The sequence below is a fragment of the Delphinapterus leucas genome, chromosome 20, assembly GCF_059928025.1.
Source record: "Delphinapterus leucas isolate spDelLeu-1000000601 "Yukka" chromosome 20, BTC_Dleu_Yukka2, whole genome shotgun sequence".
Taxonomy (NCBI): Eukaryota; Metazoa; Chordata; class Mammalia; order Artiodactyla; family Monodontidae; genus Delphinapterus; species Delphinapterus leucas.
This window is the reverse complement of record NC_143148.1, coordinates 51,465,658-51,477,807: the sequence shown is the minus strand read 5'-3', so window position 1 is coordinate 51,477,807 and position 12,150 is coordinate 51,465,658. Positions and strand designations below refer to the sequence as shown.

General features: G+C 47.6%; 1 protein-coding gene across 6 annotated transcripts in view; it reads right to left on the bottom strand.

Moving 5' to 3' along the window:
• The window catches only part of WWOX (WW domain containing oxidoreductase), a 982,828-nt gene that overhangs the window by 630,193 nt on the left and 340,485 nt on the right, over positions 1-12,150 (bottom strand). The window contains exon 8 of one of the 6 annotated variants that reach the window (XM_022583121.3): positions 1-12,150. This exon is cut by the window's left edge and continues 26,034 nt beyond it; it is cut by the window's right edge and continues 51,832 nt beyond it. The exons of the other annotated variants lie outside the window; for them this stretch is intronic. The gene's annotated coding sequence lies outside the window, so the exon portion shown is untranslated. 6 annotated transcript variants of the gene reach the window in all.

The following is a 12,150-nucleotide window of genomic DNA, read 5'->3' as shown; positions in this document are numbered from 1 at the left end:
CTCCCTCCATCCCTGGGACCACCAGCTTTTCTTCCGTTCATTTGACACGGAGGGCACGGCCCGCCTTCCATAACGTGTGAGAGACAAGCCACGTTCTTACGCTCTGAATCTTGTTTCCAAGGCAAAAACTGATTTGAGAAATAAAAGAGCGAGAATCCGGGTAGGCATGAGTCTAGAAAACACAGGGATGCCCTGATGTCAAGGCAAGGTGAGCCAACCCTGTTCCGCAGAGCAATCGGCTGCATCCTGCAGTTAGAGGGCCGTGTCATCTTGTTTAGTGTAAGGTGGTGAGAATCCCGAGGCTCCTCCACACCTTGTTAAGGGGGGACACAGGAAGCGGCATGGGCACGGAATGGAACAGCCAGACGGCGTTTCCCCTGCTACATACCGAAATTCAGATGTGTTCCCAAACAGTCCAGCGTGTGGATCAAGAAGCTCAGGGCTGACCTGGCTAGAGACAGCCCCAAGACATTTCTCAAAGGATGCTGGGGGCGGGGACGGTACGTGGGTGTCACTGATGCTGCCTGCTGTTTCCATAAGACACCTAATGTGACATGCTGTGGGCTTCTCTGCATGTCTTTTCAAAGCATAAAAACACAGACGGTTTTTCATGGATGAACCGGACCAGAAGTATTCCAAAGCGTTCCCTAGAAATGCCAGAGCTGGAAAATAGCTGCGAGATAGAAAACAGAACATCCTACCTCTTGTCAGTAACGCGGCTTGTTTGTTTCCCTTTTCCTTTTTATTTTTATCCCTGAGGGTCAGTTGCTTAAAATAAACATCGGTGTTTCCTAGGCACGATTTACATTTCGAATGTGAAATCTAATCTATGGTGGTTGGCCGGAAAGAAATATTTATATGTGTGTATTTCTGTTCATCTTGTCTTTCGAAAAGGAGTCAACACACAGAGATCGTTCATACTCTTTCTACTCCTGGTTGACTCTTTCCCTTCTCTGCTCTCTGTTGGCTGAATGTAAGAGCAGTCTCAGGGTCTATCCTTTTAGGCGAGATAATGTTGCCCTAGCTAGAAAGATCTCGCTTCCCCCGTAATTAAGGCAACGGCACAGATGAGGAGGGACCTGGCCTGAAGGAACTGGGGCATAGCGTAAAACAGGCCCTGGGTAAGAAACAGTCATCACAGACCCTCCAAAGGGGGTCTACCCCGTAACACCCTTCCCACCCGGCAGTGCAGCACCCCTGGATCCAGGCATCAGGCAGGTGTGGGAAAGGCGACCAGGGTCTCAAACCTGCCCGTCAACATGTGGGTGGGTGGATGCATTTTTGCAGATTCTTGGCTAGACTTTCTGGGGGTGGAGGGAATCAAGAAGGAGAGGGCTCAGGCTCTCTTTCCTTTTATCTTCTCTTACGTTAAAATAAAATGTTATGGGTGCCCGAGTACTACTCTTCATTTCAGAGAGTGGCCAAGTCGCCGGCCAGATTCGTTTCTGGGGCGGGAGTGATACAGAAAGTCTGCGCGTGCCAAGAACGCGTGCAGGCACCGGGCCAAGAGAGCGCGGCCTTTCTGTCTGCAGGGAGAGCGGGAGGCCGAGTTATGTTTGGAGGGATGCCTCCTGCCTCTGATGTCGTTTTTTTCACGTCCACGGAAGCCACTCCCCCCAGTCCTGAAGCCCGAGGCCTCCCTCTCTAGGCAGACCCTGCTTAGCAGAGCCACCCTCTTTGGGGCACCAACCAACCCAATGCCCAGCAGAGGGTCCGGGAGCCTGGGGGGTCTGCGAGAGGCTAACCGGACACAGCGTTGCCTGTGCCTTCCCTCTGGATCCTTTCTCCCCTCTGGAGCTCGGCCAAGGAAATGCAGTTTGCCGAGCCAAGCCCCCGCTTCCCTCTCCAAATCACATCGCTCATGATTAGGGGGAGAGAGGCCTGAATCTTCCTCCCCAGCCCTGGAGTCCTCCCCACCCACTCCCGATACAAAATCAGTTCATCTGGGTAATTTTTAAAGCGCAGCGATCGGGCCAGCTGGAACCAGCTGCCTCTTCCTGGCCAAATGCTTCGAGTTTCTTCCAGCCTCAAGCCGACGTGCGCCGGGTACCAGGAGAGCCCGAGATACGGCCAGGCCTGGAATGAGGCACTGGCTAGAGAGACTGCCCAGCAGCTAGCTGCCCAGGTTGGGAGCAAGCAGAAAGCCTCAGTTTTTGGTGCAGTCCCTCAGCCCCGAGAGGCAGGTCTCTGAGATTCCAGGGCTCTGAAACCCCGGGCAAGCTGGGTATCCGGTGTTGGCCGAGGCCCTCTGGCTTCCAGGGCCAAATCCGTGGCCTAGCCCAGGAAAAAAAGTAAGATGATTTTCCTGGAGAAACAGATTCGCTTTATTTGCTTTGGTCTATTCCAGCTCATGAGTGACCTGAGTGCCACTGAGAGGGCCCCAGGGGACCCTGACTTTATTCTAGAAATAGGCTAGTTAAATAAGGCATTGTCAAGCCAGAAGCTGCCTCGGACTCTTGGCAAGTGTGTTGACTCAGTATGAAATAATATAAACAGAAAAGAACAATATTCCCTGTTTTCTCACTCCAGGCATTTTCGAGGCTGGGAATCGGTATTCAGTTGGAAAGGGCCAAGAGCTTGCAAAAATAAGTTCTGTGTATTTAAAAGATCTTTAGATTTGAAGTTCTGAAGCATGGGGGGCTGCCAGGTGTGAAGGTTCCAAAGGGTACCTATTGTGCTTTGGGGACTCAGAAAAGCTCAAGGAGAGCCCTGCGTGGAGAGAAGGGATTGTGTAAAATACACCCTTTGTCTCCTTTCAGGCCCAAACACATATGCATAAGCATATACAAAAACATGCACATTTATACATTCTTCTTCTGGGGGCCCCGCAATTCTTCTTAGTCATTATTCATGTTAATTAATGTGTGTTTGGTCTCTAAACTGGTCGGCTTAGGAACTCGAGATGTTCTAGAAAGTAAATAATCCAGCTGTGCCCACCACAGAGGGCCCCAGGCATGAACCTGCAGACCCTCCGACGACGTGGGGTGGCTCAGAGGGAGAATTCAGAGTCCGGGCCAAGCCTGCAAGCCCCTGACAAGCCTCACTTTTGCTGTTTGGAACCTAGAATTAATTCTTCTATCCTCCCCGATTCACAGAGATGCTTTGAGGAAGAACCAAGTCATATTTCATCAGTTTTGGGTGCAGAAGGAATTAAAAAAGATAGTATTACTAAAACCCCGTCACCACTCTTCCCCACTTCGGGGTCCCAGGCAGTCCTCTGAGCATTTCTAAAACAGCAAAGCAACACGGCACTTTCCATGCCCGATGAGCCCGGGAAGAAAACTGTGACAAGAAATTCTGAGAAATACTTGAAATTTTGTACAGAGATGCTTAAAAACCCACAATGGATAAATGCATTCCAAGAGAACAACCGCCTTGCTGATAAACACTGGTTCAGAAAACAATTTATTTACGTCTGTGAATCTTAGAGAGTACCTTTCTCAAAGGATTTTCTTTAAGAAAGACAATCTTCTTGAATTCACTGTTCTTCAACTTTTCCCCCCCTTCGGGGATATTTGACCCTCTCCACTTGCCAAAGATCTGTTTCCTGATACATCCTAGAGAATATATGAGTTCATTTTTCCACAGATGCATTTCTATACACCTGGTATTTCAGTTATTTATTAACCATGCCTAGTTTTGTGGTTTCTAGCTTTATATCTTTAAAGTCATTAAAACTTAATAGGAGAATTAATCATAAAAGAAATCTATCAAACACAGCTGCCAAGCACTTTTTTTTCCCCCGACTGACATCTTTAAAATGTATTTCAATGTTATTTATTTCATCACACACAGGGAATAAAAAAAAAAAAAACTTGCAGCTTCCAAGTTCAGAGAAAGCATAAAAATGTGATTTACTATTTATTGTACAGTTAGCCACATGCCTAGTATATACTGCATGTTAATCTTCAACTGCTAGGTTTAGCAAATTTGACAACACTAACCGTTTGCTAGTGAGGAGAAAGAATCAACATCTGTTCTCTTCCAGATATGAGTCCTTCTTGGGAGGAATCAGAAATACACCCAGGCCTCCTCTTTTCTGGGTAAACTGATAGAATGCAGGCTGTTTAAAATGGACGGTCAAACCACAATGCCCCCTGGTGGTGAGATAATGCATAAACATTTGTTAGTGTTTCTGCACACTGAATATTTGCAAGAGAAACTTAATTTTTAATGATGTGGAAAGTTTTAGTTTTAAAAATGCAAATGCAAAAAAGCATGGCACATTGATGGTGTTTTAAGTGGAAAATAGTCACTTTACTGTTAGTTAAATTAGAGGCATATGTAGTTTAAACCATCTTGATCAAAGTGTTTATGTTTTATTTTATTTTTTTACAATAAGGGATTATATTTTAATCCATACTAAAGACTTAGAGTATGGGGGCGAAAATCAGAATTGCAGCTTATGTAGTTTTTAAACTAAATTTACAAGAGTGGAACTGTCGGCAGATACTTACAGGTAGGACCATGGGTCTGTTAGCTTACTGTTACCACAGGTAAAATGGAATGAGAGCAGATTCCAGACTTTACCACGGGACGGAAGGCTCCATCTTCCCATCATGCTCTCAGCATGCACCTCCTATAAGCAGCTTACAGGGAATTTCCCAGGGTCAGACATAAATAGTGATTCTCAGGTTCCCTTAATCCAGACAGACATTGCTTGTGAGTTAGGCCTCATCAATCTCAAAACAGTCAGCAACACATGAAAGATGAGGCTGTGAGAAGGCGCAAGTACATTCAGTGGGAACATGTGAGACGTGGACACATGAATCACACAAACGATACTGACGTCTTGTAGGAATCAAGGAACACGGCACCTTCCTTTCTCAGAAAGCAGTTCGTCTGCTATCTCTGCAAGTGGGAGTTGGTGGGGGGGAGGAAGATGGGGGTTTATGGTGGGGAGAGGAGTAATTGGGACTGTTTTCCTTCTTCTGCCGAGAAGCTGAGCCATTCACAGTTCCAGGTCACACAGCAGGTGCAGAGTGAGAGGCCCCCAGGTACCCTGGCCCCTGGTCCGGAGCTGCCCACTTCACTAATAATGACTTGTTTCTGATGCAAAGCATTTCGAGACACTTCCCTGACGGCTGAGGTGATACTGCCAAGACATGCCATAGAAGGATGTTGCAATGAAAATATAATCCACGCTAAAACCTGTACATGGATGTTCATAGCAGCATTATTCATAAGAGCCAGGAAGTGGAAACAATGCGAATGTTCAACTCATGAATGGATCCATGAAATGTGATATATCCGCACAATGGAGTATTATGCAGTCTTAAAAAGAAACGAAGTAGTGATATACGCTACAACACAGATGAGCCTTGAAAACATTATGCTAAGTCAAAGAAGCCATACACAAAAGACTACGGATTACATAACTCCATTTATAGGAAATGTCAGTGGCCAATCCACTGAGACAGGAAGCAGATTAGTGGTTGCCCAGGGCTGGGAGAAGGGGCAGTTGGGGTGATGGCTAAGGAGTGTGGATCTTCTTGGGCTAATAAAAATGTTCTAAAATTGATGGTGGTGATGGATGCACCATTCTGTGAACATAAACACTGAATTGTACACTTTAAATGAATGACTTGTACAGTTGGTGCCTTACGTGTGAATAAAGGCTTTTTTTTTTTTTTAAAGGATATCGGAGGGCTAAGGACAGGCAGACCCTGTACAGTTCCAATGGACCTAAAAGTGACCCAGGGAGAAGGAAAACAAGGAAAGGGTAACAGCCTCCAGGGAAGCACACTACAACCCTGGGTCGAGCTGAAAGCCCAATCTCATTTCTTCAAAGGGGATCTGACCCAGCTCCACGCCCCCAGAAACCTTCCACCTAAAACTCCAGGAGGACATTATCTCTCTCTCCAGATCCCGAAATCTAAGGTTGGAGCGCTCTGGGGTTTTCAGCCCTCACTGCCACCCTGCACGCCCGTCCAATAAAAGCCATCCTCCTCCCCCACGAGAGATCTGGATTCAATTAGTCTGGAGCATCACTATTTTTCACGAATTTCCCAGGCGATCCTAGCGCACAGCCGAAGCTAAGGACCACCGTTTGGGAGACAGCCAGCTAAAAAGCTGGAGTACAGTGAGAAGGGAAGCTGGGAGAAATGGGCGGCAGCATTCCATTTTGCATGAAGCCTCTACTTCTGATTTCTTCCCATCTCCCAAGTTCGTATCAAAAACACTGTGCATGGCTGCAGCAGGCGGGCCGTGGTCATCCTGGGCCCTCCTGTCCGATGCTTTTTGCCAATAATGCCAGAAATGTTTACACAAACACAGATACCCGAACTGACCTGTCTGATTTTTTACAATAGGCAGGCACTCTTCCAAGAATGGTTTCATTATACAAAAAAAAAAAAAAAAAAAAAATCCCTGCAGAGGGGGAGGGCGCTTATGTGCCAAGTTCAGACTTCTGTGGATACTGACTAAGAACTTCAACTGCTGGCTCCTGGCCGACCCTCTGTCCTGCCCGCCATTCTTCACTGCTGAACGTTTGAGGATAAAAGCCTCCCCGCCCCCCGCTCCACGCCAGCAGGGCTGCGTGTATTTCCCCGGCTGGGTTTTAATCCAAGCCAAACATCAGCGAACCTGAGTGTGGTACCTGCAACACTCACTGCCCAGAGAGGGAAGCACACTGGCTCTGAATCCTCTCTTTGGCAACTTCTTTGAGCCAGAAAATACCGACTCCTCGCAGGCCCGGTGCAGGCGTGGTTATACACGTTCTCTCTGGGTCTGTACTTATTGATGACAATTCTAGAAAACATTGCCTGAATAATTCATGATAGGAAAAAAAAAAAAAAAAAAGAGCTCTGGAATTAAATGACATGACTGGAGCTTCCAGCACAAACATCCACGTGTTCCCAAAAAAGCCAGTCCAGCTGGAAGGCGGCTGGGAAATAAACAGGAGGACCCCCAAAACGAGCTCCCCATGTTGTAAATGGTCATGAGGCATCCACCCACCCCCGTCACACAAATGCTCAGGTGTCTCGGCCAGGTGCTCTGGCAGCATGTGCCTGGAACATCTCGCCGGGGTTTTACTCGATGTGGTGAATGGTACCCACTCAGTGAGAAACGTGCGGTATGTTTAAAAAAAAAAAAAAAAAGATGGAGAAAGAAAGGAATCAAAGAAGGAGAGCAGAGAGGGAGAAAGAAGTATCAGAATGGTGGCTATGTTTTGTGCACAGTGAAACTGAACGGCCATGGGAATGATGCAATTTAATCTTGGCAACCGGGATGGAGATTTAACACCCTCAGTAAATGCCAAGCAACCCATACGGTTGTTTTGAAGGCCCATCTTCTCCCCGCCGCACACGCACTCACACACACAATTAGTACCGCGCTGACTGTAAACAGCAGCTCACCCAGGCGGGCAAAACCCTCCACTGGAAAGTTGCAAGGGCACCACGCACCAAACCCTCAACGGGCCTTACAAGCCATTCTTGCCTGCTCTTCTGTTTCACGGTGCTTTTTTTGCTTGTTTTTCTTTCTCCTTGCGCTAAATCAAACTTTCAACCCACTTCCTCCCCATCTGCCTCTCTTACCTCCTTCTTAAAAGACTCAAAGCAGTGAGGCCTCAAAACGGTAAGGATTTGGTACCACTGAATCCTAGGCAGCCAAAAGCAGGAATGGCTGTTTATAGCCTGGAAACGTGAAACGTGAGGGCAGAGCCCAGCCCCATGGCATGAAATCCAAGCTCTCAACAACCAGAGAAAATGGCACCTACATCGCCTTGACCTTATTCTTTTCCCAAGTCCATTCCATGGATATAGTTTACCCTGGCTGCTGTCAAATCCTGTGCTGGATACGGGTGCTAGAGATAAACAAATAAAACCCAGTCCTCATTCGTGAAGAGGCCAGGCCTGGTGGGGAAGACGGTGAAGAGAGCAAGCAGTGACTACACAGTACGAGCAATGGTCTAAGAGGAGGTGGCGAGAAGCTCTGAGTGGCAATGCAGGGAGCCCTTCCATAACCCAGCACGTGGACCCAAAGACAGCTGCTGAGTGACCCAAGTCTCTGCCAGTGGCCGACGGACAGGAAATCCCCACGAGTCTCACCTGGTCCTCTAGGAGGGTTAACCACGGTGAAAAGCAGAGATGTGGAACAGGGGCCAAGATAAATAAAGATAGAAGGGGCTGGTAGACAGCCAAGGGTTCCCCATGGGCCAGTCAGAGAGACGGTGCAGTGTCCGTGCTGCCCCCCCTGCAGGAGCAAGGCCAGGTGGAAAGGAACATCTTGTTGCCTCCCCCAAGCAAGGCCATTACGATGAAGCCAGGGCCCTGAGCCTCACCCCAAGGCTGGATGCCTGGAACTAATCAGAGACAAGAACTCACCATTTTTCATATGGAAGGAAAGAGGCCCAGATGGTTTCTACACTTAGTAAAATCCAGTTTTAATCAAACTCCGTTAATTATTGACTCAGCGAGGATGAAACTAGAATAAAATCATTTTTGCCTTAAGCCAAACTATTAAGAAGCCTCATATAGTTAATAGACTAAAAGTCCTCAGAATTATTCCTTTCGCCTCTGTGATATTCAACCTTAACTCAATCGTTACTGTGCTTATCTCTCAATGACAATGAAGGAGAGACCACTGAAGACTCTGAATTTGTATTTAAGAAAAAAAGAGTCCCGAATAATCCTATCAAACGCCACCACGCTCTTTCACTGAATCAATAAGACAACATAATGTCCCTTCTGAATTCTTCTTAGCGTGGAAAGCTCCCGATCTCTGCACGCCACCAATTTCCCATGAAGCCCAGTGGATGCAGCCTTTCCTGTCTCTGAATCATTCACACTCCCAGCAATACCATTATACGTGGGTCGTGATTCTCAGTAGGAAGACGTGGGTTTTTTTGTTTTTTGTTTTGTTTTAACGTTCTTATTGGAGTATAACTGCTTGACAATGGTGTGTTAGTTTCTGCTTTAGAACGAAGTCAATCAGTTATACATATACAGGAAGAGTTTTTATTTTATCATAAACTTTGTGAGCAGGGCATGTGAAGTTTGGAAAAATGGTCCCTCCCGCTAACCTTGCCCTGAGGTGGGCGGAGACGTGCCCCCCAACCCCCAATCCTATAAGCTCTGAAAGGACTAGAGTGAGTCCCACCGATGATGGCGTGAAATTTACAAAGCAACACGAACAACCCTCAGAGGATGGGATAGGAAGTCTAACAAAGTTCCTTCTATTCCCTTTATGTTGATGACCTTGATGATTTCCTAAAAATAACATATTCCCTTTAGACGTGTTTTCCCCAAGTCTCAGTACTTCCAGTATATAATTAGTCTACCTTTTAATTTTTTTTTTCTTTTTTGAGATATAACAGCATAGCCTCTGATGAAAAACAGTCAAGGGTGACGCCTCCGGACCCAGCCACTGCCCCTGCGATGCAGTGCCAAGTGTCCATGCCATGAGGACTCTGTAATCACGAAGGCTGCTTGGATTCAATCAAGTTAGTACCTTAAATATGCAATAAGGTGTTGATGGAGGACATTACACACACACTATCTCTGCTCACAAACCAATTATCCTAATGCCCATTCACTATTTCAATAATTATTGTCATTGGTATAGGCCCCAAACAGACCCATAGCTTAAAATTATTTGGCCTCATGAACATAACGCACACAAACTGAGAACCCGCTGCCTTAGTCTCAGATCTCTCCTGATGGCCAGCAGTCACAGTAAGAGGTTACCAGCGGAGGATTCCAGCTTCAGTTATTAGCAAATGGCCAGACTCCTGATAGACGTGCTGGATTCAGGGGTAAAGAAGCTCCTCCACCCATCTCAGATTCTTATATTCATGTGGTGGAAAAAATTACAATTAAAAACAAATCTTGGTAAAACAAGAAGATGCCACTGCGCTGCTACCATGACAACAATCCAGGACACTGGCAGCACCAAATGCTAGCAGGGCTGTGGAGCCACAGGAACCCTCGTTCACGGCTGGGGGGAACGCAGAACGGGGCAGCCCGGGTCAAAGACAGTCCTGACACTTTCTTACAAAACTAAACATACTCTTAGCACATAATCCAGCCATTGTGCTCTTCAGTGTTTACACAGATGAGCTGAAAACTTATGTCTAGACAAAAACCTACATGGGGATGTTTACAGCAATTTTATTCTTAATCGCCCACATGTGAAAGGAACCAAAATGTCCTTTAGTAGGTGAACGGATGAATAAGCTGGGGTACGTCCAGACAATGGCATACGATTCAGCGCTAAAAAGAAATGAGCTATGAACCCATGAAAAAGACATGGAGGACCCTTAAATGCCTATTTCGAAGTGCAAGAAGCCCATGGGAAAAGGCTTCTAGCTATAGTTGTATGACTCCAACTATACAACATTCTGGAAAAGGCAAAACTGGATACAGTCAAAAGATCACTGGTTGCCAGAGGTTAGAGGTGAGGGAGGGTGCACAGGTGGAGCGCTGAGGGTTCTCAGGGCACTGAAACCATCCCGTGCAGTATTATAGTGGTGGATACATGTCATCGTACATTGGTCCAAATGCATGGAACGTACAACACCAAGAGTGAACCCTAATGTAAACTATGGCCTTTGGGTGACAATGATGTGTCACTGTAGGTTCATCGATTGTAACAAATGTACCCCTCGGTTGGCAGGGGTGCCCACAGGGAGGGAGACTGTGCAAATGTGGAGCAGGAAGTATACGGGAAATCTCTGTACCTCCCACTCGATCTTGTCGTGGCCTGAAAACAGCTCTAAAAGAATAAAGTCTAGGGTTTCCCTGGTGGCGCAGTGGTTGAGAGTCCGCCTGCCGATGCAGGGGACACGGGTTCGTGCCCCGGTCCAGGAAGATCCTACATGCCGCGGAGCAGCTAGGCCCATGAGCCATGGCCGCTGAGCCTGCGCGTCCGGAGCCTGTGCTCCGCAACGGGAGAGGCCACAACAGTGAGAGGCCCGCGTGCCGCAAAAAAAAAAAAAAAGAATAAAGTCTAAAAAGAAATGAAAATATCTTGGAAAGGAACAAATTCTGAATGATATCGAAAGAAAACCTGCTAGCGGTGCAAAAGGTGGGTCTTTTGTGTGGATCCATACGGTTATGGAATCGTTTGGTCCAATTTCCCAGTGTGCACATACGTCCACCACCACCCCCGCCCCCCTGCAGCTACAGGCCTGAGTAGAAACATATCTATCAGAGGGTTACCAGTTATTTTACGCTGAGGCCAAAGGCGTACACAGAGGGTTTCGGGCCTCAGCATCTGATACCCCCGTGGCTCCCCGGAGAAACATTCCTGACCGTGCCTCCTTCCAGAGTTTGCTACTGACATCATTCTTGGCAAAAGTTAACTTCCTTGATTTCTGAGCGTTTCATTCTCCTTCTGGAAGGTTTGACAGAGGCTGACGAGAGAGAACAGATGAGTGATGTGTCTTCAGCAGCGACCTCTCTCCTTCCGTGCAGATGGCCTGGGGAAACGTGTCACAGGGAGGCTGGAGCGACCTGTTCACGTCTCGAGCCCTGGCCCTCACCGAACCTCCCACCCCCCAGGCTGCAGCAATCACAAACTCATAACAACAAAGCTAGTTGTCAGCGATACGGTCCAAACGGGCCTCTGTTAGAAGCAGGCCAGCAGCTTGGGGTGTGCAAAGCACATCCTTACCTTCCGCGACCGCATGCACAAAAAGCAAGCGGGCTGGAGCAGCCCATTTACCACCACACACCCGGGGACACGCAAGGGTCCTGGAGCGGCACGGACACCTCTTACAGTGGCTGAGTTAGCTGGACAGACCCACAGGACGTGGGTTCCTCCCTTAAATCCCACCTTCGGGTCATCATAGACACGGAATTCTCCCCTCGGGCTACATTCCACAAGGACATCTTCTCCATTTGTTTAGAGCTTTAAGAAGGCAGAACACCGGCGATGACTCCAAACATGTGCTTGACTTTTTTAAGCCACAGGGAGATGAAGAATGAATGGGGGGCGGCAGGGTTCCTCCCTCCGGAGGAGAGAGATGGCGCTTCAAGCTCACAGAAGGCGTGACAGGGACGGGGGACAAGACTGGGGAGTCAGGGAAGCGGAAGAAAACCAGAGGGGGCTGCGGGACAAGGGCGGCCAGTGAAGCAAAGTTAACACCAGGTGGAAAAACAGTCCAAAAGAGGGATGAGCTCTACTTGGACCAAAATTCCAAGAGCA